Source organism: Choloepus didactylus, chromosome 1, assembly GCF_015220235.1.
Source record: "Choloepus didactylus isolate mChoDid1 chromosome 1, mChoDid1.pri, whole genome shotgun sequence".
Taxonomy (NCBI): Eukaryota; Metazoa; Chordata; class Mammalia; order Pilosa; family Megalonychidae; genus Choloepus; species Choloepus didactylus.
Window position 1 is genome coordinate 196,420,251 of NC_051307.1, and position 25,767 is coordinate 196,446,017.

The 25,767-nt window shown below is 41.8% G+C and overlaps 1 long non-coding RNA gene across 1 annotated transcript; it reads left to right on the forward strand.

The window, feature by feature from the left end:
* The first annotated feature begins 23 nt into the window (after positions 1 to 23).
* Positions 24 to 6,028, forward strand: LOC119543643. Its single transcript, XR_005218674.1, has 3 exons — positions 24 to 3,234; positions 3,754 to 3,818; positions 5,607 to 6,028. It is a non-coding gene; the product is annotated as an uncharacterized LOC119543643 (long non-coding RNA).
* Positions 6,029 to 25,767: the final 19,739 nt, after the last annotated feature.

Consider the following 25,767-nt stretch of genomic DNA (forward strand, 5'->3'; position numbering starts at 1 on the left):
CACCAGGGTCGCACCGCACCGCAGGCAGCGCAGCAGCACCACCACGCGGCGCAGCGAGGGACCCCCGCCGGGCTCCGCGCCCCCCTCTCCGCCCCCCACCGGAACCCTCTGCTCAGTCCAGATCGCTCGCGGCTTCCCGTGTCCATCCTGCCTGGGAGGGCGCCACCAAACGCAGGCCCTCCGAGGCTGCTCCGTAGCCCACGCTCCCCAACACAAATAGCTCCACTTGTAAAGAAAAAGTCACTCCTGGCAGCATTAGCCTCCCACAGAGAAAACGGCGTTACCGGGCTTCCCGCGGCGAAAATGGAGTTTTGGCCCCTCAGAAGGGTTAAGCGCCACTAAACTAAACATTTCTTCACAGATGCTAGAAATGCACAGCAGTTGGCGGAGCTGGGACATTTGTTTTGACACGTAGCAATGGTAGCTTTTGAATAGGACAAAGTGGGAGGAAAGGGAATAATAGTTCATTATAAGGATGGTGGCTTCGGGAAACATTCCTGCAGAGGGGAGGGCCTCTTGTAGCAGCATATCCAGGGAATGCATCTATTTCCTAGATTTCCTAGAAAGCAGCTGCCTTCTTTTGGGGTTATCGTTCCACTCTTCACTGGGCGTGTGTTCCAGTGATCTGAACGCTGGGTGAGAACCAGACGCGAAGAGCTTGTTCTCTGGCCATCGGTCTGCCAGGCACTCGGGGAGAGACGTGCTTGTACCTGGGCTGACTGAGGGCTTCCTTTCCCCAGGTCCTCAAAGCCAGGACCTGACAGGTTTGGAAAAATAACGGGGGTGCTTTTATGCCTAATTTCAAGCTTACATGGCCACCGCCATGTTTCAGAGCCAAGGCAGAAGTTTCCAAGACTGGGTGGCTGGGTCCTTTCTGCAGCTAAGAAGAGGAGAATGTCCATCTCTGACTTTCTATAGGACAGGCCCAAGGTCACTCTGATGCACCCCAGCTCTGTGTATCCTCAGGGTTGTGCAGTGTTTTCACAGGGCTTTTGACTGCTGTTCCACAGAAAGCCAGAGAGCTGGACAAAAACAAGGCCCGTCCGCACCCTGAGCCACCACTCCATGCCCCTGAGGATCAGAGTGAAGGGGGCAGAACTGAGCACAGAAGCCCTCCAGGGGGACTCTGATGCACTCCACAAAGCCCTCACCATTCTTAGAGACCTCCACTCTGCTTTCTTAACCTGGGAAGACATGGGAGTGTTCTCCCCCATTGCCTTTCTAAAAGGCTAGATTCTAACCTTGTTTAAAGCACTTCATAATAGAACCTGATTAAAAACCTAATCAAATCTAAAATGGGGCCACGTCCAGAGAGAATGTGGGTTTTGAAAACCGTTTAAGAACCAGAGGAATCACCACTGAATTTTGTTGTTAAGCTGGTGAATTCATTTGATGTTGCACAGTAGCTTCAGAGGTCTGAGGCTGCAGAGGCAAACCCCTGTCCATCAGCACTGAATGTTTTCGGGAGCCCAGCCTAGGGGTGCACAGGCCTTCCGGCTCTCAGCGCTAGCCAGAGTCTTAGCCGAGATCCACACGCCTCTGCCCACAATGTGGCTTCTTTTCCAAAATGCACCCTGCCTCACTGAGAACAGTCTCCCTTCCTCTGCACATTCCATACCCTCCAGCTGGGTAGACTTGATGCAGCCTGGCCAGAAACTGGAGAATTTGCCCTACCCTCCCCCTTTCTTTTCTGAAGCCTGGATTTAGTGATCTCCACTGAAGTTAGACTATAACTTCCTTGGGGCCCTACATTTGCTGCTAGCCCATTGCAGCCAACCAGAAGCCTTGGGGGTACAGGGAATTTGTGGGCCACATACCATCTTGTCCTCTCAGACTGGTCACCACCTGCTGACCCCAGTCAGCACTCCTGGGAGAGCTGGGTTTAGAAGGGAGATTTCCTCAGTAAAATTTAATACCAAATAGAACAGTGGTTCTTGAAGTGTGGTCCCTGGACCAGCAGCACCAAGGAGCTAGTTAGAGAGGCAAGTCCTCCAGCCCTGCTGGATTGGAAACTCTGGGGTGGGGCCCAGCAATCTGTGTGTTAAGCCCTCCCGGGGATCTGATGCTGGCTCAAGTTTAAGAACCACTGAAATAGAGTTAAAGAGGGCAAATAAATAAATACAAGCATCAAATGATGAAATGGTGAGGTAGTAGACGGTCTCTGCCTACTGTTTTGTTTGCAACATACAGTAAGTGCCCTAATTTTTTTTAAAAAGTGAACTTTAAAAGCAAACCCCCAAGTGTTCTGGGGCTGTGGGAACCCACCATGTCCCTTCTTCACTTGAATACCCGCACATGGGACATCTTCCCCGATCCCCCAAAGCAGAGAAGTTGCAAGGTAAAAGTCAATTTCCCCCAACTTAAAGGCTTAGATGATATATTTTTCTCATAATTTGTTTAATTCTTAACAGTACATGGCACATTTTAAGTGCTTTACAGTTCTTTAATCTGAGCTCACAATAACCCACACAAGGAGCTAGAGGCAGACAGAGGTTAAGGAACCTGCCTCCAGAGGTGTGAGCATCTCCACGCTGGAGCAGAGAGATTTGAGCCCCTGTGGTGCCTCCACATCTGCTTTTGATTTGCTACCTCCACAGTGAACAAATGGGAACTAGAAAAGTCAGCTGTGCCCAGCTCAGAGCACTCTGAGTCCATCTGAGCAATGAAAAGCCGTTGACAGTTGGCAGCTAACTTGGGAAAAGCCTGAACCTAAAATGTGTAGCACCTTAAAGACTAAACTGACTGGGCAGTAATTTCATTCAAACTCGAAAAACTTTCTTTTGCCTTGAGGTGGGTTCCATTTTTTGGAGGTGATCCTTGAGACTCAGGAAGGTTAAGTATAACCCGCCCTTGGCCACACAGCTGGGCCCTCTAGTTCCAGAACCTCTAGTTCTCCAGAACAAGGACTGACCACAGCTAGCCTTCTGGCATTAACTGCATGCCAGGCACTTCACCTGCATCATCTCATTTAGCCTCACAGCAGCCTGGGGACAGGTACTGTAGTTCCCATTTTTCAGGCGAGAAAATGGTTCAGAGAGGTTGAGAGACTTGCTCAAGGTCACACAGCTGGTGAGTGGGTTGTGGGCTGCTAACCCTGCCCAGCGGGCTTTGTCCTCCTCTCTCCTTCCTTGCAGCTCTCCTCCTCCCACTGGCTACAGAGGTGTGACCATCCTTAAAGGTTCCCACCTATCTCTAGCTTGAAACATTGGAGCCCGAGGAGGCAAAGCCCTGCAGGTGAGTAAAGCACCAGTACCTTCCTGAGGAGGATTCCAGGCTGTTCCCTCAGGCCTGACTCCCAACTGGAAGAGGCATCGTTATGTGTGTGTTTGGAATTGACTTATGACTGTGAAACTCAGTCAGTATCTATCTTTGCTTGTGTATTTTGTTTGTCTTTGCTGTATGCTGCCTATAGGAATATCCGTCAATGGTTACAGACAAAAAACAAACAACAAAAGATACATCTGTTCAAAGACTAAACTTAAAGAAAAAAAAAACCCATTATAGGCATAGGATAGAAAATGAAAGTGCATTATATTCCTATCCCCAGAGATAGTCACTTGCCTTTTTTTTTTTTTTTTAGCAATTTGAATATTTTTAAGATTACAAAGTAATACACATTTAAAAATACCTACATCAAAACAAACTGAAAGTAAATAAACACTTTATTCTTAAATTACCTTGGCAGGTTCAGGGTCTGTGAACATACCTCAACAAGGTCTCCCCACCACTGACCCCCCTCCCCTTTTTTTTTAGAATAAGCAGTGGAAAATTCATTGGGTACCCATGTGAGAGGAATTTGAGTGCTCTTGCAACAACAGGTAAAGAAAGGTGAGAGGCCTCAGCAGTGTGGGGCCATTTGCTTTTATAGATTAGCTGACCCCCTTGATTTTTGACTGCATGGATAGAATGGGCAAGGGCTGACCTTGTAATTCTTTGAAAACCCAAGTCAGATCCCATCACTCTGACCGCCACTGTTCACAGCCCCCCTCTCGCTACCCTACCCCCCATTCCTCAGAAGGGCCTGCCTGGGGCGTTTGCACACACTGTTCCCCTTCAGGGATTTCTCTTCCCCCAGGTGTCTGTGGTCATCATCTCCTCCTTCGGGCCCCCCAGACCTCCCTATTCAACATGCGCCACCCATCCACAGTAAGAACCCCTTCTCTCCCTTACCCTGCCCTGCCTTTTTTTCCTTCAAATTCTTACATAATTTACTTGTCATCGTTCATCTCCTACTTCTACACCATTGGAGGTGATCCAGGGATTATTGTCTGATTTGTTGACTGGTAAATCCCCAGCTCCCAGAATAGTGCTAAGTGCATAATAAGTGTTCGATAAATCCTTGTTGAATAAATAAATGAGACCCATCTTCACCAAGGCTGGGAAATAAACAGCCTATCTCCTAACAGTCCCCAGATTCACCAACCCAGCTGCATCTGCACTATTCCAATGGATGGCTCCTCTCTCAGCCACTTCCACATTTCATTTAAGCTCTGAAGAAGCTAAAAGTTCATCTAATATAGTACCCTCATTTTACTGATTTAGACAATAAGACCCAAAGGTGAGGGTTCTTGCCTTCCATAGGGTTTTGTGACAAGGAAGCTGCCACAGACAAATCCAGGCATTTTGGGTGCATCTTGCTAAGCTTAAGGACACAGAAAAGGCTTGTAGGCTTCCTACCTTGAGTCTCAGACAAGTTCAGACTCCCCATCACAAATTCACGTAACACACACCTCCCCACACCCCCATCTTTTAAAACACTGTATAATAAAGCAAATAATTAGCTACTCATAACTTTGTAATATCCAAACAGGGTACAGGTCTACTTTGGCCTTTTGCCTTCCCAACACCATGCTTGACTCCCAGGACATAGTAGGTGCTTTGGGGGACAGCTGACTCCATCTCGTGCAGTACCCTGCTCTGCCCTGGCACTCAGGCATGCTTTACACTCTCCTCATCCTATAGGAGATATGTAGTACCTCTCCTCACAGAGCCACCAAACAAATGCAGGTCCTGATGCCAAATAGATGGCACCACCAGCTTTGGAAGAGTATCTTGGTGAGGACAACCCTCTTTCTTTCCATGGAGGGAGCATGGAATAGTGGGAGTAATTTAGGACCTAAAAGAGAAATCTGAACTCTGTTACTTGCAGCCCAAAGCATTCTTAACTGGTCTAACCAGAGCCACTATATCAAAATTATCACCCGTAACAAACAGCTTGAAGATGAGGATGTCCAGGGTTGAGAAAATCATTCAAAGATGCCACAAAAGCCCAGGTCTTCTGCTCCAGCACCCTTTCTACCTTAGGGTCACAAGATGGCTACTGCTGTTCAAGACATCACTTTCACATTTCAGGAGGAAGCGAGGGGAAGCAGGGAGTCAGTGACATCCCCTCCTTTTATCAGGAGACATAGCTTTCCCAAAAACCATCAACTGCCTCCACCCAGGAGATCTCCACTTTCATCTCCCTGTCTGTCAGGGAAGCTGGAAAGATAAGGATTCCATTATAGAGAATGGAAAAGTTGAAGCAGCAAGGATGGAGGGGAGGGGGTCAATATTACTGTAGAGTTAGCCAGCCATGTAAACTATTTTTATTACTTGTTTTGCAGGTTTTCTTATTGCAAAAGCAATGAATGCACATCATTACTTTGGAAGATAAAGAACTTTAAATCTCTGTAATCCCATCACATAGAAGTAACCACTGTTTATTCCTGATTTATTATCCTTCCAGATTTTCTTGTTTGTATTTTTTAACACAGATGAAACTAGACAAAGAGGGGCTCTATAATCAGTCTTTTCACTTATCTGCTATTGTGAAAAATCTTTCCAAATCATTAAATGTTATTTGCAGAATCACTTTTGGTGTCTGTATATTCCACTGAATTGGGTACCATGATTTGTTTACCCAGTCTCTTGTTGGGCACTTGGTTTCTCGCATTTCATTCTTATAAACATCTAACACTGGTAGCTCCTCATAGCTAAGTCTTTGATCCCTTCAGGGAATTTATCATGAGGGAATAATCTTGGAGGTTCACATTCTTTGGAGCTTTTAAAAGATTCTACCAAATTGCCTTCCCAGATATATGGTTTCTGTGTAGGTATGAGTGCCCGTTTCTCTCAATACTTTCACCAACACAAAAAATAAATAGGGGGATTCAAGATGGTCAGTTCAAGAGAGGCTGGGCTCACTTCTCTCCCAGAACAACTAGGGAGCAGGCAGTAACTGTCCATAACAATAGTTTTGGGGCTCTGGAGATCAGGGACGGTGCTCTACAACACCCAGTAAAGGGCAGAACAAAGAGACAGGGAAGCTGCAGTGAGAGGTCATGAGTAACCCCTGCAGTCCTGGCTCCTGGCCCTCTCCTGGGAGAGAAAGCATCCAGTTCTCCAGTTTCTGGTGGGCAGGCTGCTCCAGACTGAAAGGGCAGTGGAAGTTCACCCTCCCAAGAATATGGCCCGACATGGTCTAGCACTGTGCTAGCTTTTGGCCAGTGAATTTGGACTGCTGGGACCACCCATGGTTTCAACCTACCCTGTCAAGCACAGCTATACCAATATCTGGAGTCCCCAGGAAGATAAGAAGAGCCTGCCACCTGAGGGCTGAGGGGAATAGGTTGCTTAGGGGTCCCATCTGCTGGCAGATGAGGAAAGTGCACCTCCAGGAAAACATCAAAAAGACTTTTGGGTGAAAAGCCATATATGCTGGGCAGGCCAGGAAAGTGTACCCTTCAGAAGTGGAATCGAAGGCTTTTAGGTATCTTTACCTGGCCTCCCTGAGCCATACGGATCTGGTATGTGCCCCTTTGTGGGTCCCTGACCTAGCTCTGGTTGGGTAATACTGACAAACCAAGCGTCAAAAAGAGCATTAACACAAATCTAATCAACAACAAAAGCTTCGAGGGAATCTGACCCACAGAGGAAACTCACCCAGATAATCTGACATCCAGACATCAGCAAAAAATAAGCCATATTAAGAAACAGGAAGATATGGCCCAATGACAGGGGCAAATAAAAAAAAGAGGAGATACCAAATCTGGAACTAATGAAAGATGTTCAAACAAATTTCCTAAACATATTCAGCAAGATGGCTAAAAAGAAAAAGGATACTAAGAAGATACTGGGTGAACATAAAGAAGAATTTGAAAGCGTGCAAAGAAAATTAATAGAACTTACGGGAATGAAAGGCACAACAGATGAAATTAAAATACAGTAGAAGCAGACAACAGCAGATTTCAACAGGCAGAAAAGGGACGAGTGATCTGGAAGACAGAGCATCTGAATTCAAACAAAAGAGCAGATAGAGAAAATAATGGGAAAAATTGAGGCACACAAACATGGGTGTCTCAGAAGGAATATTTGAGTAAATAATGACCAGAAACTTCCCAACTCTTATGAAAGACATTGATACCTGGGTCTAAGAAGGGCAGTGTACCCCAAACTGCATAAATCTGAATAGACTACTCCCAGATACATACTAATCTGAAACTCAAATGCCAAAAATAAACAATTCTGAAAACAGCAAGAGAAAAGCGATTCACTACATACAAGGGATGCCCAATAAGACTAAGTGCCAATTTGTCATCAGAAACCATGGAGGCAAGGTGGCAGTGGGATATGTTCAAGATACTGAAGAGAGACACTGCCAGCCAAGGTTCTCTGTCCAGCAAAACTGTCCTTGAAAAATGAGGGGGAGTTTAAGATATTCACAGATAAGCAGAAGCTCAGAGAGTTCATTAACAAGAGACCTGCCCTACCTAGAAATACTAAAGGGAGTTTTGCAGTCTGAAAGAAAAGAACAGGAGCAAGAGGCTTGGAGGAGAGAGTAGAAATGAAGATTATTAGTAACAGTAACTAAAAGGGTAAAAGAAAAAAAAATAAGATATGACATATAAAAGCTAAAGGACAATGGACTTCCGGTAAGATGGCAGATTAGGAGAGACAGAGAAAAATTCTCCTCTGTGAAAAACACTAGATGAAGGACAGAAAGTGCTCCAGAGAAGCATTTCCAGGGTGCCACCAACTGGGTAGGGGCTTCCATGCCACATAGTGAGTACGTAGCTGGAGAAGCTGAGAAACTATGTTTAGGAAGGGTGAGTGTTTGGCCCAGAACGCTGCCAGGGAATTGGTGGTTGGAGCCAGCTGACTAGTGCAGAAAGGAGCAGCCTTCCATGCCCTTTGCACCCTTAACAGCTGTTGGCTGGGGTAATAACCCTTCATACCCTGTGGCCAAGAGCCCCCATGTCAGGAACTGGCAGTTGGAGCAGGTAGACAAGCACAAAAGGGGGCAGCTTTCCACACCCCATGCAGTCATCTCAGCAGTTGGCTGGGGAAATAAGCCTTCACAGCCCCACAGTCGAGAGCTCCTGTGAGGCAACTTGGGATTTGGCGGACTTGTGCAGCATCCGTTGTTCCTCCGCAGAAGCCCACAGTGTGCACAGCCTAGAGGCAAGGGCATGGCATCGAAGTGCTAGGAGCTCTTCCCCAGTCCCAGGGACTTGTGGGTGCATGGCCGACAGGGACTGTGGGGTATTTAGCTGGGAGGTGAGACACACAGCTCTGCAGCCCCAGAGTACGCCACCTACAGCCCTGAGAACTGCCGGGACCACTGTGTCCTGGAGTAGGTTCCCTGCCAAACTGCTCAGGGCATACCCTCCACCCACAGGGCTAGCAGTCGCCAGTGCACAGGGAAAATTGGTGCACCAATAGGATTTCCACCTGGTTTGAACCCTGCTCAGTGCATAGACGAAGTTGGGGGAGAAGTGGCTTGAGTGTAAGAAGTGGCTCAAGAGCACCACCTTCTGGTAGGACAAGGAAAGTGCACTCAACCAATCTGTACCTCTTCCAAATTACAGATAAATGTTCAAATAATCTTGCATATCCTAAAATAACCCTATCAAGATAATCAAATGCCAAGAGGCCAAGAACAACAGAAAATTTTAAAGCATATGAAGAAACCAGAAGATACAGACAAACCAATGTCCAAGTTTAAAAACTAGAGGAGACAAAAGAACTTCGAACAATTAATCAAAGAAGTATACACAAATCTCCAAAAGAACATCAATGTGATGGCTAAGGATATAAAGGACATGAAGACCCTACAAGAACATAAAGAAGAATGTGAAACAGTTAATTTAAAAATAGCAGATCTTCTGGAATTAAAAGATACTGTTGATCAAATTAAAAATATTCTTGAGATACGCAACAGATCTGACGAGGCAAAAGAAAGAATTGGTGAACTAGAAGACAGGGTGATGGAATGCGAAAGCACAAAAGAACAAATGGTGAAAAAAATCAAAAAAATTGAAATGGATTTCAGGGAAAAGATAGACAACATGAAGCGCACAAATATAAGTATCATTGTTGTTCCAGAAGGTGAAGAGAAGAGTGAAGGGCTAGGAAGAGTATTTGAAGACACTGTTGAAAATTTCCCAGCCCTTCTAAATGACATAAATATGCAAATCATAGATGCCCAATGAACTCCAAACAGAATAAATCCAAATAAACCCACTCTGAGACATATTCTGATCAGATTGTCAAATGCTGAAGAAAAGGAACAAGTTCTGAAAGCAGCAAGAGAGAAGCAATTCACCACATACAAGGGAAACAACATAAAGACTAAGTAGTGACTACTCAGCAGGCACCATGGAGGCAAAAAAAGGCAGTGGTATGACATTTAAAATTCTGAAAGAGAAAAATTACAAGGTGAGAATACTTTATCCAGCAAAGCTCTCCTTCAAAACTGAGGAAGAGCTTAAAATTTTCACAAACAAATGCTGAGAGTATTTGTTAAGAAGATACCTGCCCTGTAAGAAATACTAAAGGGAGCTCAACCAAAAAAAAAAAAAAAAAAAAAAAGACAGGAGAGAGACCTGGTGAAGGGTACAGAACTGAAGAGTATTAGTAAGGGTAACATATAGGAAATAGAGACAGGGAAAAAATAGATCTGACAACTAAAAACCAAAGGATAAGATGGCTGATTAAAGAACTGCCTTCACAGTAATAACATTGAATGTGAATGGATTAAACTCCCCAATTAAAAGATATAATTTGGCAGAATGAATTAAACAATATGAACCATCAATATGCTGTTAACAAGAGACTCATCTTAGAATCAGTGACACAAAGAGATAGGAAGTGAAAGGTTGGAAAAAAAATATTCCACACAAGCTACGACCAAAAGAAAGCAGGGGTAGCAGTACTAATTTCAGATAAAATAGACTTGAAATGCAAGGATGTCTTAAGAGACAAAGAAGGAGACTATATAATAATAAAAGGGACAATTCACCAAGAAGAAATAACAATTATTAATGTTTATGCACCCAATCAAGGTGCTCCAAAGACATGAGACAAACATTGGCCAAACTGAAGGAAACAACAGATATTTCCACAATAATCATGGGAGACATCAATACATCACTCTCCTTTAGATAGAACAACCAGACAGAGGACCAGTAAGGAAATTGGGAACCTAAATGATGTGATAAATGAATTAGACTTAATAGACATATATAGAGTGTTGCATCCCAAATAACCAGGATATATATTCTTCCCTGGTGCTCATGGAAAGTTCTCCAGGATAAATCATGCTGAGGCATAAAACAAGCCTCAATAAATTTAAAAAGATTGAAATTATTCAAAGCACCTTCTCTGACCACAATGGAATGCAACTAGAAGTCAATAACCTTCAAAGATCCAGAACATACACAAATATGTGGAGATTAAACAAAACACACTTAAACAATAATTGGGCGAAGAGGAAATTGCAAGAGAAATTGCTAAATATCTAGAGATGAATGAAAATGAGAATACAACATACCAAAACCTGTAGGATGCAGTGAAGACAGTGTTGAGGGGAAATTTACAGCTCTAAATGCTTCACATTAAAAAGGAAGAAAGAGCTAAAATCAAAGAACTAATGGAAGAACTGAAGAAGCTAGAAAATGATCAGCAAACTAACCCTAAAGCAAGTAAAAGAAAAGAAATAACAAGGGGTAAAGCAGAAATAAACGTGGAGAACAACAACAATACAATAAATAAAACCAAAAGCTGGCTCTTTGAGAAGATCAACAAGATTGACAAACCCTTAGCTAGACTGACAAAGTAAAAAAGAAGACCCAAATAAACAAATTCAGAAATGAGAGAGGGGACATTACTGTGGATCCCAAAGAATTTTTTTAAAAATCATAAGAGGATACTATGAACAACTGTGTGCCCAGAAACTAGACAGTTTAGAGGAAGCTGATAATTTCCTGGAAACACAAACAACCTAGACTAACAAGAGAAGAAATAGAAGACCTCAACAAACCAATCACAAATAGAGGGATCCAGTCAGTCATCAAAAAGCTTCCTACAAATAAAAGCTCAGGGCCAGATGGCTTCAAAGGTGAATTTTACCAAACTTTCCAGAAAGAACTGACACCATTCCTCCTCAAACTCTTTCAAAAATTGAACAAAAAGGAACACTACCTAACTCATTTTATGAAACCAACATCACTCTAATACCAAAACCAGATAAAGATGATACAAGAAGGGAAAAGTACAGGCCAATCTCCCTAATGAATATAGATGCAGAAATTCTGAACAAAACACTTGCAAATTGAATCCAAAGGCACATTAAAAAAAAAATCATACACTATGTGCCGGTTTGTACATATTATGTCCCCCAGAAAAAGCCATATTCTCTAATGCATTCTTGGATGGGCAGACATATTAGTGTTGATCAAGTTGGAAACTTTGGATTACGTTGTGTCCATGGAGATGTGACCCACCCAACTGTAGGTGATAACTGATAATTTCCATGGAGGCATGGCCCCACCTATTCAGCATGGGCCTTGATTAGTTTACTAGAGCACTATATAAGCTCAGACAGAAGGAACGAGCTTGCTACAGCCAAGAGGGACACTTTGAAGAATGCACAGGAGCTGAGAGACGAACATCCTTGGAGAAAGCCATTTTGAAACCAGAACTCCAGAGCAGGTGCCAGCTATGTGCCTTCCCAGCTAACAGAGGTTTTTGGGCGCCATCAGCCATCCTTTAGTGAAGGTACCCTGTGTTGATGCCTTACCTTGGACACTTTATGGCCTTAAGACTGTAACTCTGTAACCAAATAAACCCCCTTTATAAAAGCCAATCCATCTCTGGTATTTTGCATTCTGGCAGCATTAGCAAACCAGAACACACCATGACCAAGTCAGGTTGATCCCAGGCATGGAAGGGTGGTTCAACATTAGAAAACCAATCAATGTGATACAATCCTAACAAATTGAAAGAGAAAAATCAAGTGATCCTCTCGATAGATGCTGAAAAAGCATTCAACAAAATTTAGCATCCTTTTTTGATAAAAACACTTCAAAAAGTAGGAATTGAAGGAAACCTCCTCAATATGATAAAAGATGTATATGAAAACCCCACAGCCAGCATAGTACTCAATGGTTGAGAGACTGAAAGCCTTCCCCCTAAAATTGGGAACAAGACAAGGATGCTCACTGTCACCACTATTATTCAACATTGTGCTAGAAGTTCTAGCCAGAGCAATCCAGCAAGACAAAGAAATGAAAGGCATCCAATTGGAAAGGAAGAAGTAAAACTCATTATTTGCAGATGATTTGATTGTATATCTGGAAAATCCTGAGAAATCGATGACACGTACTCGAGCTAATAAACTCAGCAAAGTGGCAGGATACAAAATTAACACACAAAATTCAGTAATGTTCCTATACTCTAGATATGACCTAGTTGAAGACACACTCAAGAAAAAAATTCCTTTCACAATAGCAACTGAAAGAATCAAGTACCTAGGAATAAACTTAATCAAGGAGATAAAAGACTTTTACACAGAAAATTACATAACTGTACTAAAAGAAATAAAAGGAGACCTAAAGAGATGGAAAGATATTCCAGGTTCATGGATAGGAAGGTTAAACATCATTAAGATGCCAATCCTTCCCAAGCTGATCTACAGATTCAATGCAATTCAAATCAATATAACAACATAATTTGCAGACATGGAAAAGCTAGTTACTAAATTTATTTGGAAGGGAAAGGGCCTCAAATTGCTAAAAACATTCTAAAAAAGAAAAATGAAGTGGGAGGACTTACATTTCCTGACTTAGAAGCCTACTATAAAGCCACAGTTGTCAAAACAATTGATATTGGCAGAAAGATAGACATATTAATCAATGTTATCAAATTGAGAATTTGGAAATAGACCCCCAGATCTATGGTCGACTAATTTTTTATAAGCCCCCCAAATCAACTGAACTGGGATATAACTGTCTTCTTCAAAACAGGGCTGGGAGAATTTGATATCCATATCCAAAAGAATGAAAGAGGATCCTTACCTCATACCCTATACAAAAATGAACTCAAAGTGGATCAGTATAAGAGACAGTACTATAAAACTCCTAGAAGATAATGCAGGGAAACATCTTCAAGACCTGGTATTAGGTGGTAGCTTTTTACACCCAAAGCACAAGCAACGAAAGAAAGGAATTTGTCAAAAAGGTGAAGAGGCAGCCAACACAATGGGAGAAAATATTTGGAAACCATATATCTGATAAGAGACTGATATCTTGCATATCAACTCAACAACAATAGGACAATTCTAGGCAAAAGATATGAAAAGACATTTCTCCAAAGAGGAAATACAAATGACTAAAAAAACACATGAAAAAAAATGTTCATATTCACTAGCTATTAGGGAAATGCAAATTAGGACCACAATAAGGTAAAATCTCACACCAATAAGAATAACTGCCATTAAGCAAACAGGAAACTACAAATGCTGGAGAGGATGTAGAGAAATTGAAGCACTTATTCATTGCTGGTGGGAATGTATAATGGTACAGCCACTGTGGAAGACAGTTTGGCAGTTCCTCAGAAAACTAGATACGAGTTACCCTATGATCCAGCAATTTCACTTTGCAGTATATACCCAGAAATCTGAAAGCGGTGACAAAAACAGACATTTGCACACCAATGTTCATAGCAGTATTGTTCACAATTCCTTGGAGATGGACACAATCCAAGTAGCCTTCAACAGATGAGTGGATAAACAAAATGTGGTGTATATATATAATGGAATACTACACAGCAGTAAGATGGAACAAGGTCATGAAACATATGACAACACGGATGAACCTTGAAGACATAATGCTGCGTGAAATAAGCCAGACACAAAGAGAGAGAGATTGTATGTTACCCCTAATGTGAACTCCATGAAAAATGTAGAATAACTGTATAATGTAGGATATAGGGACCTAGAGATAGACAGAAGCTAGTGAAGGGGGAAATGATAGCCTAATATGTACAGACATAATGGTGAACTTAATGGTATGGGAATGGATGGGTGTGATTATGGTTCATTAATGTGATTATAAGTTATCAGTGACACACTGAAGGTGAACATGTTTGTAAATAGTTGTTTGAAGGCATGTAACACACAGAGTAGCAGTTCAAACATAAATGTTACCATGATATACTATGAAATTATGAAATAAGTGAAATTAGGAACCCACTACTTAATAAATCAGGCCCTCAACTTGACGCTTGCTCTTGTGAAACTTAGGGCTGTAAATGGGAGGCCAAGTATTCCTATAATTATGCCTAAGAGGAACCTTTTTTGTTGCTCAGATGCGGCCTTTCTCCAACATGAATTTGGCCAATAAATTCATTATCCATCCACCCATATGGGACATGATTTCCTGGGGAATGAATCTCCTTGGTGTTGTGGGACATGGCTCCCAGGAATGAGTCTGGCCCTGACAGCGAGAGATTGAAGATGCCTACTTGACAAAAAGGGGGAAAAAGAAAGGTAACAAAATAAGGTTACAGTGGTTAAGAGATTTCAAACAGAATTGAGATTACTGTTATACAAGCTGTGGAGGTTACTCTTTTATACAAGCTCTAGCTAGTTACCCCAAATGGCCACAGTATTCCATGCCCTTACCAACAGTAGTCCCGAAATTCCTAGGTCCCTATCTGAGATTCTGTAAAAGATTCATTAAGTTTTATCTCTCAGAAACAAATCCACCAGAGTATTGCTATACCAGATAAGTCCTAAAACCCAGAGGCAACAGCCTGTTTAAGAACAACAATCAGATGCAGCCCCCTTCCCTATACTGTTGACACCCCCTTTTCAATATGAAGGAGTTAGGGTGGTTGCTGCCTAGACATCCCTGAAGATGGAGAAAGAGATTAAATGAGAGGAAGGGGTACCAATAGACAAGATAGGATTATAGGATTTAACAAAGGATTATGAATACTGAAACTTAATATATATATATATATATATATATATATATATTAGATGTTGGGGTATTAGAATAGCTAGAAGAAAATAAATGAAATGGTGGAATTGTAACCTGTAACATGCTTTGAAACTTGCTCTGTAATTGTTGAATTGTGCTTTGAAAGTTTTCACCTTTGTGTATATACCCTATATTTCACAATAAGTAAAGAACTGAAACTGTAACCCATAACAATGTTTGAAATTACTAATATAACTGCCTGTTGAGCTGTATGTTGATAGTTAACACCTTTCTATATATATGTTGTATTTTACAATAATGGAAATAACTGAAATTGTAGAACTGAAACCTTTGAAATTTGCTCCCTAACTACTTGTTGAATCATACTTTGAAAGTTATCACTGTATGTATATATGTTAAAGTTCACAATTTAAAAATGCATTTAAAAGAACTAAAGGATAAACTGGTTGAAGTAAATACTGCCTTTATAACAGTAACATTGATGGATTAAACTCCCCAATCAAAAGACACAGACCGGCAGAGTGGATAAAAATATGAGACCCAAGGATACAAACAGGTTGAAAGAGAAAGACTGGAAAAAGATACTCCATGCAAACTATCAAAAAAAAAAAAAAAATTCTAGAGTAACTATACTAATATGGGATAAAATAGACTTTAGATGCAAACCTGTTATAAGAGACAAAAAAGGTCATTGTACACTAATAATAAAGGGCAATCCACCAAGAAGACAGAACGGTCATAAATATACATGCACCAAACCAGGGTGCCCCAAAATACATGAAGCAAACACTATCAAAACTGAAGTGCAAAATAGATGTTTCTACAATGATGGTTGGAGACTTCAGTACACAACTCACATCAATAGATAGAAGATCTAGGCAGAATCGATAAGGAAATAGAGAACTTGAATAAGGTGATAAATGAACTAAACCTAGCAGACATAAGGACAATGCAGCCCAAGACACCAGGATATGCATTCTTCTCAAGTGCTCATGGATCATTCTTCAGTATATACTACATGTTGGAGCACAAAACAGGTCATAATAAATTTAAAAGAACTGAAATTATACAAAACATTCTCTCTGATCATAATGGAATGAAGCCGGAAGTCAATAACAGGCAGAGGACCAGAAAGTGCAGAAATTTATGAAGGTTAAACAACATGGTTAAACAATCAGTGGGTCATAGAAGAAATCGCAAAAGAAATGAGTAAATATCTCGAGACAAATGAAAACAAGAATGCAACATATCAAAACACAGGCAGTGTTAAGAGGTAAATGTATATCCCTAAATACCTACATTAAAAGAAGAAAGAGCTAAAATAAAAGACATAACTACACACCTGGAGGAACTAGGAAACAAATAGAAAACTAACCCCAAAGCAAGCAGAAATAAAAAAATGACTACAGCAGAAATAAATGAAATTGAGAACAACAAAACCACAATAGAATAAAAACCAAATGCTGATTCTTAGAGAAGATCAACAAAATTGACAAACATTTAGCTAGACTGCCAAGAAAAGAGAGGATGCTGCAAATAAATAAAATCAGAAATGAGAGAGAGGACATTACTATTGACTCCACAGAAATGAAAAAATGTCATAAGAAAATATGAACAACTGTATGCCAACAAACTAGACAACTTAGATGAAATGGACAATTTTCTAGAAACACATGAACAATCCACACTGACTCCAGAAGGAATGGGAGTTTTCAACAAACTAATTACAAGTAAAGACATTGAAACAGTCATCAAAAACCTCCCAAAAAAAGAAAAGCCCAGGACCAGATGACGTCATAGGTGAATTCTACTGAAAAGAAGAATTAATACCAATCATGTCCAAACTCTTCCAGGAAATTGAAGAGGAGGGAACGCTACCTAACTCATTCTATGAAGCTAAAATCATCATAATACCAAAGCCTGATAAAGATACTACAAGAAAGGAAGACTAAAGCCCAATCTTTCTAATGAATATAGATGCAAAAATCCTCAACAAAATACTTGCAAATCAAATCCAATGGCAAATTAAAAGAACTGTACACCCTCAATTTTGTTTTATACCAGGTATGCAAGGGTGGTTCAACACAAGAAAATCAATCAATACAATACACCACATTAACAAATCGAAGGAGAAGAACCACATGATCATCTCGATTGATGCAGTAAGGGTGTTTAAGATAATATGCAAAAATCAATACTGTTTCCCTTTATGCACTGTATGGACAGATGAGTAGAAAAATGGGGACAAAAAGTAAATGAATAATAAGGAGGGATGGGGGTATGGGATGTTTTGGGTGTTCTTTTTAACTTTAATTTTTATTCTTTTTTTGCAGCAATGAAAATGTTCAAAAATTAATTGTGTGATGAATGCCCAACTATGTATTGGTACTATGAACAACTGATTGTACACTTTGAATGATTATATGGTATGTGAATATACCTCAATAAAATTGAATTTAAATAAAAATCAATAGTATTTCTATACACTAGTAATACACAATTTGAGGAGGAATCAAGTAAAAAAATTCCATTTACAATAGCAACTAAAAGAATCGAATAACTAGGAATAAAGTTAACCAAAGATGTAAGGGACCTGTATTCAGAAAACTACAAAATTGCTGAAAGAAATTTTAAAAGACCTAAAATAAATGGAAGGACATTCCATGTTCATGGATTGGAAGTCTAAACATTATTAAGATGTCAATTCTACCCAAACTGATTTACAAATTCAACGCAATCCCAATAAAAATTCCAACAGCCTACTTTGCAGAATTCAGAAAAGTCAACTGCTAAATTTATTTGGAAGGCTAGGGGGCCCTGAATAGCCAAAAACATCTTGAAAAAGAAAAATGAAGTTGGAGGACTCTCACTTCCTGACTTTAAAACATATTACAAAGCTACAGTGATAAAAACAGCATGGTATTGGCATAAAGATAGACATAATGACCAGTGGAATAAAATTGAGAGTTCGGAAATAGACCCTCACATTTAGAGTCAATTGATTTTTGACAATGCTGCCAAGTCCATGCAACTGGGATGGAGCAGTTTCTTCAACAAGTGGTACTGGGAGAACTGGATATCCACATTCAAAAAAATGAGAGAGGACCCCTATCTTATACCTTATACAAAAATCAAAATGAATCGAACTAAATATAAGACCAGTACCATAAAACTCCTAGCAGAAAATGTAGGGAAGCGTCTTCAAGATTTAGTGATAGGAGGTGATTTCTTAGACCTCACACCCAAAGCACTAGAAACGAAAGAAAAAATAGATAAATAGGACCTCCTCAAAACTGAATACTTCTGTGCTTCAAAGGACTTTGTCAAAAGGGTGAAAAGGCACCCTACCCAATGGGAGAAAATATTTGGAAACCACACATCTGATAAGGGTTAAATATCCAGAATATATAAAGGAATCCTACAATTCAATGATAAAAAGACAAACAGCACAATTATAAAATAGGCAAAAGACATGAATAGACTGTTCTCCAAAGAGGATATACAAATGGCTAAAAAGCCCATGAAAAGATGTTCAACATCACTACCTATTAGGGAAATGCAAATTAAAACTACAATGAGAGACCATTTCATACCTGCTAGAATGGCCGTGAGGGGAAAAAAAAAAAAAAAGAAAACTGCAAGTTTTGGAGAGGATGTGGAGACATAGGAACATTTATTCACTGCTGGTGCGAAAGTAGAATGATGCAGCTACTGTGAAGACAGTTTGGTGGTTTCTCGGGAAGCTAAATATAGAATTGCCATATGATTCAGCAATCCCACTACTATGTATATACTGAGAAGAACTGAAAGTAGGGATGTGAACAGACATTTGCACACCAGTGTTCAGAGTGGCATTATTTACAATCGACAAACGTTGGAAACAACCCAGGTGTACATCAACTGATGAATGGATAAAACAAAATGTGGTATATACACACAATGGAGTATTATGCAGCTCTAAGAGGGAGTGAAGTCATGAAGCATGTGACTGCTTGGATGAAATGTCAAGACATTATGTTGAGTGAAATAAATCAGACACAAAAAGATAAATATTGAATGACCTCATTAATTTGAACTAAATATAGCTAGCAAACTCGTGGTGTTAATGCCTACAAGATAGGTCATCAGAAGATATAATGAAGACATAGAATGGGGAGTTGATGCTTAATGTTTAATTTGTGCAGAATATGGAATAAGCATTGATTGTAATAAGGATGACTGGAAATGTTTGGAAATGGAGAGAGGTGATGGGAGCACATTATAGTGAATGTACCTAACAGCGACAATGTGTGAGTGTGACTGTGGTTGAAAGGGAATGTTTAGGGTCATATATGTCACTAGAAGGAAAGCCAGAGGATGAAACATAGGACTTTATAGCATAGTGAACCCTCTTGAGGGTGAGGGTGTTCTAGAATCGACTGTGCTTATACTAGAAGACATTGTACACTTCACATGATTGCATGGTATGTGAATTGATCTCAATAAAAATGCTTTTAAAAATAAAATAAATTACATACACAGTGCCCCCCCCCCCAAACAAACAAAAAAAATCTCCTTTCCAGAACCTTCAATCCAGGTCTCTCTGGGCTGGAAGCAATCTTTGCTAGACTTTTCTTATATCCTATATAGTAACTCTTTTGTCATAGTTTATTCTTTATGTTAAACTTTGTGTCACTATGTGATTTCTATCTCCTGATTGGAACCAAACTGATACAGTAGAAAGGAGAAATTAACAGGCTAAGCAGAAGGAACACTGCAATCAACTCAGCAGGACATCATCATCCATCTACTAATGTTGATTTGAATTTATTAATGCAGCCATCCTGTGACTTTTCTGGCTTCCTCCTTCTTTAATTACTGTCTCAATTTGCTAGGGTACATCCTCAAATATCTCCTCAAGAAAGGGTGCATCCAAGGTCATTTTTGGAGACCATGCATGGCTAAAAACATCTTTAGGCTACCTTTTTGTTTGACTGGTGTCTTGGCTAAGTATAGAATGCTAGGTTGAAAATTGGTTTTGAAGGCATTGTGCCACTGTAGTCTAGCATCAAGTACTACTCAAGAGAAATCTGTTGCCATTTTGATTTTCACTCCTTTTTAGGTTATATTTTCTTTGTATGGAAGCATATAGCATCTCTTTATCCCTAGGGTTCTGAAATTTCATCATGACCCTAGTTGTGGTCCCTCCTCCAGACCTACTTAGCTTTTGGTTGACCCTTTCAATATAGAGACATATGACATATCTTTCAGCTCTCTATTTACTTGAAAATGTCTTCCATTTTATATTTTAAATGATCACACATTGAACCTCATGAAATAATCCTCTATAACTTATCTTTTCTCTTACATTTTCTGCTCTACATCTTTTTTGTTGTTATTGTTACTGTTGTTCTGTGTTCCAGGTACTTTAGTGAGTTTCTTATTTTGTGATAACATTTTTTTTTAATAACTTTCCTGTTCTCTGCTCCTTTCCCACAACATCTTGTTCTGATTTTTTTGGATGCACAATCATCTCTATTCTATCTGAGGATATTGGTGGGTGTGTCTGAAGTTCTTTTTTGTTTCCTGCATTACCTCTGTTTATTTTGTAGACTCTTTCTTTTAGACTCTCTTTGATGTAGGGGCCTTTTCTCAACTGTCTGGTAATCCTTGGGTGTCTGTTCAGGCTTAAAAGTGAGGTAATGAAAACCAATTAGGAGCTTTCTGTGCATGAGCTGAACTTTGTTTAATGGTGAGCTTTGATTTATAGAGACCAGGTAGGGAGCTGGCTATTTTGCTAGAGTATCCTCAGATTCCAAAGTGTGAAGGTTTTTTTTCATGATTACCAGGGTACTTAATCTCTAGTATTAGCTACTATACCTTAACCATCCAGAACTATCCCACTGCTAAAATTTTAGATGTCATCAGCCTACCTTCTGACCTCAACTTTTTAGCCTTATTCCTATTTCTATTGTACCTTTCTTTATTTTCATTTACATCTTCTAATGTCCTGACTCTTCCATTGTCTTCTAAGCTATGTTTACCAGGCCCTTTCCTAGAAATCCTAAACCTCAAGATCATTTTGTATATTCACTAATTCAATAAAAAACAAACAAAAATAAATAAATAAATAGACTGGAGGAACTGAATTGCAGCCTAACGTGGTCCCCATTTCACAGAAAAGAGAGAGGGAAGCACTTGCACAAGGGCACACTTCAAGGCCAGCCCTAGACCCAGGGCCTCAGCACTGCAGGCCAAATTGCTCAGCACCACAACATGCCACCTCCTGGAGCCCCAAGAAGGGTAGGAGAAGCTCTGGGGCTGAAGCCAGGGAACTTCAAGGGCTGGATGCCTAGTGGGCTATGGGTGCAGCCAGCCCCCGGTCTGAGAGTCACACTTGGCAAACAAACTTGTCTCTGACTTGACACTATATAAACACTCACAAGCTGTGTGGCCTTGGCCTTTTCATTTCCCTGTCTCAGATCATTTTCTCTTAGTAAAATGAGGAAATGTGGCTAAGCCAGGCCCTCTTTCCAGCCATTTGTGTCCAAACAGGTGCGTGAACTGATGCTGCTTCTCCTGAACCTCAAACCCTGAGCCACAGTGTAAGACACCCTGAAACTGGAGGCAGATCCTTGCAATAAATCTTGAATACATGGTTTGGCAGATGCCATTGCTGCCCCACTCATTATTCCATCCCGCCTGGGTTCCATGCAGCTGTGGTGGACAGTTCCCTGCAGACTGACTGCATCCCACCTCAAGCTCTGTGGGAGTTTTTCCTGGGTCCTGCTCAGCCTGTGTGCGGGCCCTACATGCCAGGGTAGTACCAGGAAGCTAATGCCCCTGGGGCTGCGTTCTACCACAATGGATGGTGTACTGTCCTAAAAGTCTGCACAGCTCCTCAGAGAACCACCAGTGGGATCAGGCTCCAGTTGGCCAGTTCCCTGTTGCCTCTTACTGGCTTGTCCTCTCCCCTCTCTCACTCTCCCCCTCCCTCCCTCCTGTGTCTAGGGATATCCTCTGAAATAAACCATTTGTCTCAAGTTTTGCCTTTGAAAAAACCCAAACTAAGATATATGGGAAAGAGAGCTGTGTTTCTGACCTAAATTAGAGCCAGATACAGAGACACACTAGCCAGACAGTGCATTTGAGGCACTGAGCAGCCACTGACACAATGGCTGCCTCCATAGGACATCAAAGCAGAAGCATTTGTGCCAGACAGACCTGGGTTCAAATCCCAGCTCCACTACTCACTAGCAGTGCAATCTTAAATTACTTGCTTGGTCTCCATTTCATTCAACTGTGGGAGTGGGAACAGCACTGACTTAACAGGATTTGGTGAGAGGCTTGAACAAGGGACAAGGTAGGTACCCTTCAGAAGGAAGACCAGCCTCCTTTTTTTCTAAGGCAGCCATGGGGCTGTGCTGCTCAAATCTCCCTTCAAGAAAGAGCTTGCTGTTCAGCTGCAAGGAATGCAGAGAACTGACAGACCAGCTGCAGTGCCTTCAGATCCACCTCACCTTTTCAGCTGAGGCCATACTTTTTCCAGGGCAGCTCCCAGCTAAAGACTGAGCATGGCAGTGCACTAGGGCTCAGCCATTTCCATCAAACACAGGATTTCTCCAAGGGGAGATCTTTGCTCAGGAGCTCGCCAGTGGGCTGGCTTAGATTTTATCCAACCTGTATGGCAATCTGAGGCTCTCACTGCCCAATCCTTCTTCCTCCTCTTTTTATCTTTCAGACACACACCCTTTCCCTCACCTCAAATAAACCTCTTTCACTCCTAAGCACCCTCTCAGTTGGGTCCTCTGAAAAGATGAGACTAACACATCTTTCTCTTCTTCCCTCGTTTCTAAATAGACCTGGCTGCATAAAATGCTGTATCATTTGGCAGCAACAGCTAGAAGTTTTCATAGGGCTTTGTTTGAGAGTCTCTAGGCTTTTGAACCCAAGTGGAATCCATGCAAAGGAATCAGGATTAATCAGGGTTCTTCCACTGCAAGTAAGAGAAATAGACCCTGGTTTATTTAATAAGAAAAGGAACATAAATGCATTGGAATGCTATACTCGGAAACTTTAAGGAAAAGCTAAGGAATCAGGCTCAGAAAGAAGAAATTGACAGCTCACAATCTCCTGGAATTAGAGTACTCTTTTCTCAGAACACCACTATTGAGATCAATAAGCTTCAGTAAATTTTTAGTCCTTATAACATCCTAATTAGGGTTCAAATTCTAGGGAGAAGGTGTCTAATTGACTCAGGAGGTGGTAGACCAATTCCTCTTACATTGATGGACAGACCCACTGACCCTGTATCCAAAGCAAAATCAGGGTGCCTGTAATCAGGTGGTGAATGGATTCTGCCAGACAGTTAACTGTATTCACAGAATTTGATAGAACTTAACAAAAGAAGGAAAAGTGTCTGTCCTGTCCCAATTCGTGCCAAGAACTCAAAGCAATATATCTCTGACGCATTTTCACCTATTCTCTCCTGCTTAAACTACCATCCATTCCTTCACTAAGTATTTGAGTTTTGGGGATTCAATACCATTTTGCATCATCTAAATGTTTTCATCCCCTAAAGTATCAGATATGGAGCCAAAGAATCAAACTCTTTCAAAAATACTAGTTTGGGTTGTAGTAAGCTGCCTCCCTTTCCCCTGAAAGAGAAAACCTCCCCTGTCCTTGGTATGGAAGGACCACCAGCCTGGGTGGTCCCAATGTCATCATCAGGCCCACTGGGATTCCGGCACCCTTCTAACGGTCTTGAGCTTTATTAAAATTTTTAATGACCATTTTACATTCCTTTGATTTTTCAGATTAAACTCCTTGCCCCAACCATAAAGAGCCTCCGATAGGTGGGAAGATCCTTTAACATGCAGAAGGCTGACAGCTCAGCCCAGAGGCCCAAAGAAGATATGGTGCCCTGCCCACATCCTGCAGGAAGGTATTCACCTTTAAGTCCTGACACCTGCTCCTCCCGGTACCTGGGACTCTCTGCCTAAGGACTTCTGAGGGTTTTGTTTTGTTTTGTTTTGATTGCTCTCAGATCGAACTGGAAACACAGGAGAATTAATACCTATGGGAGGAGCCCTTGACCAATGACATATGGGGATTTGCTAGGTAAATGCATCTTGCCCCTTGGTAGGACGATGTGCATTACATCGTCTCCCAAAGTTCCTCTGCAGGACTGAGCTCCACTCTTCTACTTTTGAAAATGCATCTTTATCAGCTGCCTTCCCTCCCTGTTTCACTTTCTCACTGCACTGATGTTTCCTGGGATCACCTCCCAAATAAACTACATGCACACATATCCTTGTATTCCCCAGAAGTAGAAACTAAGGCAGAGCCAATCTTTAATCAATGAAGATTTCTGTCCCGAAAAGACTTAGGGAACAGGAGCACCCCTCCATCACAGGAGAGGAGGCACCAAGGAGCATCCCCTGGGCAGTTATAGGGAAACTGTTCATTCAAACCACCCTCCTCCTCCTCTAAATGACCCAGGAGCCCCACCCTTATGTGCTGAGCAGTTTCGGCTCTAGCGGCCTGGGGGATGCCAGGAGGGTGCTGCTAGGAATTGAAGGGTTGCAGGTGCCAACAGCCTTTCACTGCCTATAGGCACATTTCACACTGACATGCTATTGGGGGGTGTGGGACTATTTTTATTTAAAACACTAGTTGCCATAGTAACATCCTACAAGACCCAATACTTATTCCAAGTCACGCAGAAAATACCCTTGGGAAGGGAGAGAGAGAAGCCCCATGAGAGTGCAGCATAGCTTTGGGACTCAAACAGCAAGCAGGCAGCCACCTGGGAAAGAGAAGGCTGCGCCAGCCCTGCACATCTGAGATCGCCCTCCAAACACCTGCCCAAAGATTTCGACTGTTGACTTTGCAACCCATGAAACAAGCAGATTCAAAGGTCTTGAGGCAGGTTGCAATCCACCCAGGGACCCAATGAATCGCAGCTCCTCCTAGGAGGCTAGAAATGTCCACTGGAGTGGCGTCAGCCATGGCTCAAGACACCGTTGCTGGAACAACCTTCGATCCTGGGCACAGCAGTGAGAAACAGACAGGGAAACCAGCTCACAGCCCTGCAGAGGCCTGACACGCCTCACCCCCCAACCCCCACCGGAGATCCCGCAGGGGAGGAGTCTGAGGTCTGGGAAGGCGGGGCCTGGACAAGTCACCTGGACAGCACCCCGACCCCAGGAGAAAAGGGGAAATCTGAAAAGAGTGGCTTTTAAGGGCCACAGGAAAAGCTTACCTCCAGGGGTCCCCACCCAGGCATGCTCTCCTTGACCCTGGGCCTGATTTAGGTTTCTGCTCTCCTTTAGTGGCGTCCATACTTTCCCATTATCATAAGACCTCAGAAGGTAATGCCAATATCTGAGGCCCTCGACACTGAGGACCCCTGGAGTGTCCTCCTTTGAGGGTTTGGACAGAGGTCCTGCTGGCTGTAGCAGCTGAGTGCAGCTTGGGGTCACCCGTCGGGCGCCTGGGCAGCTCAGCATGCCCTGCCTTG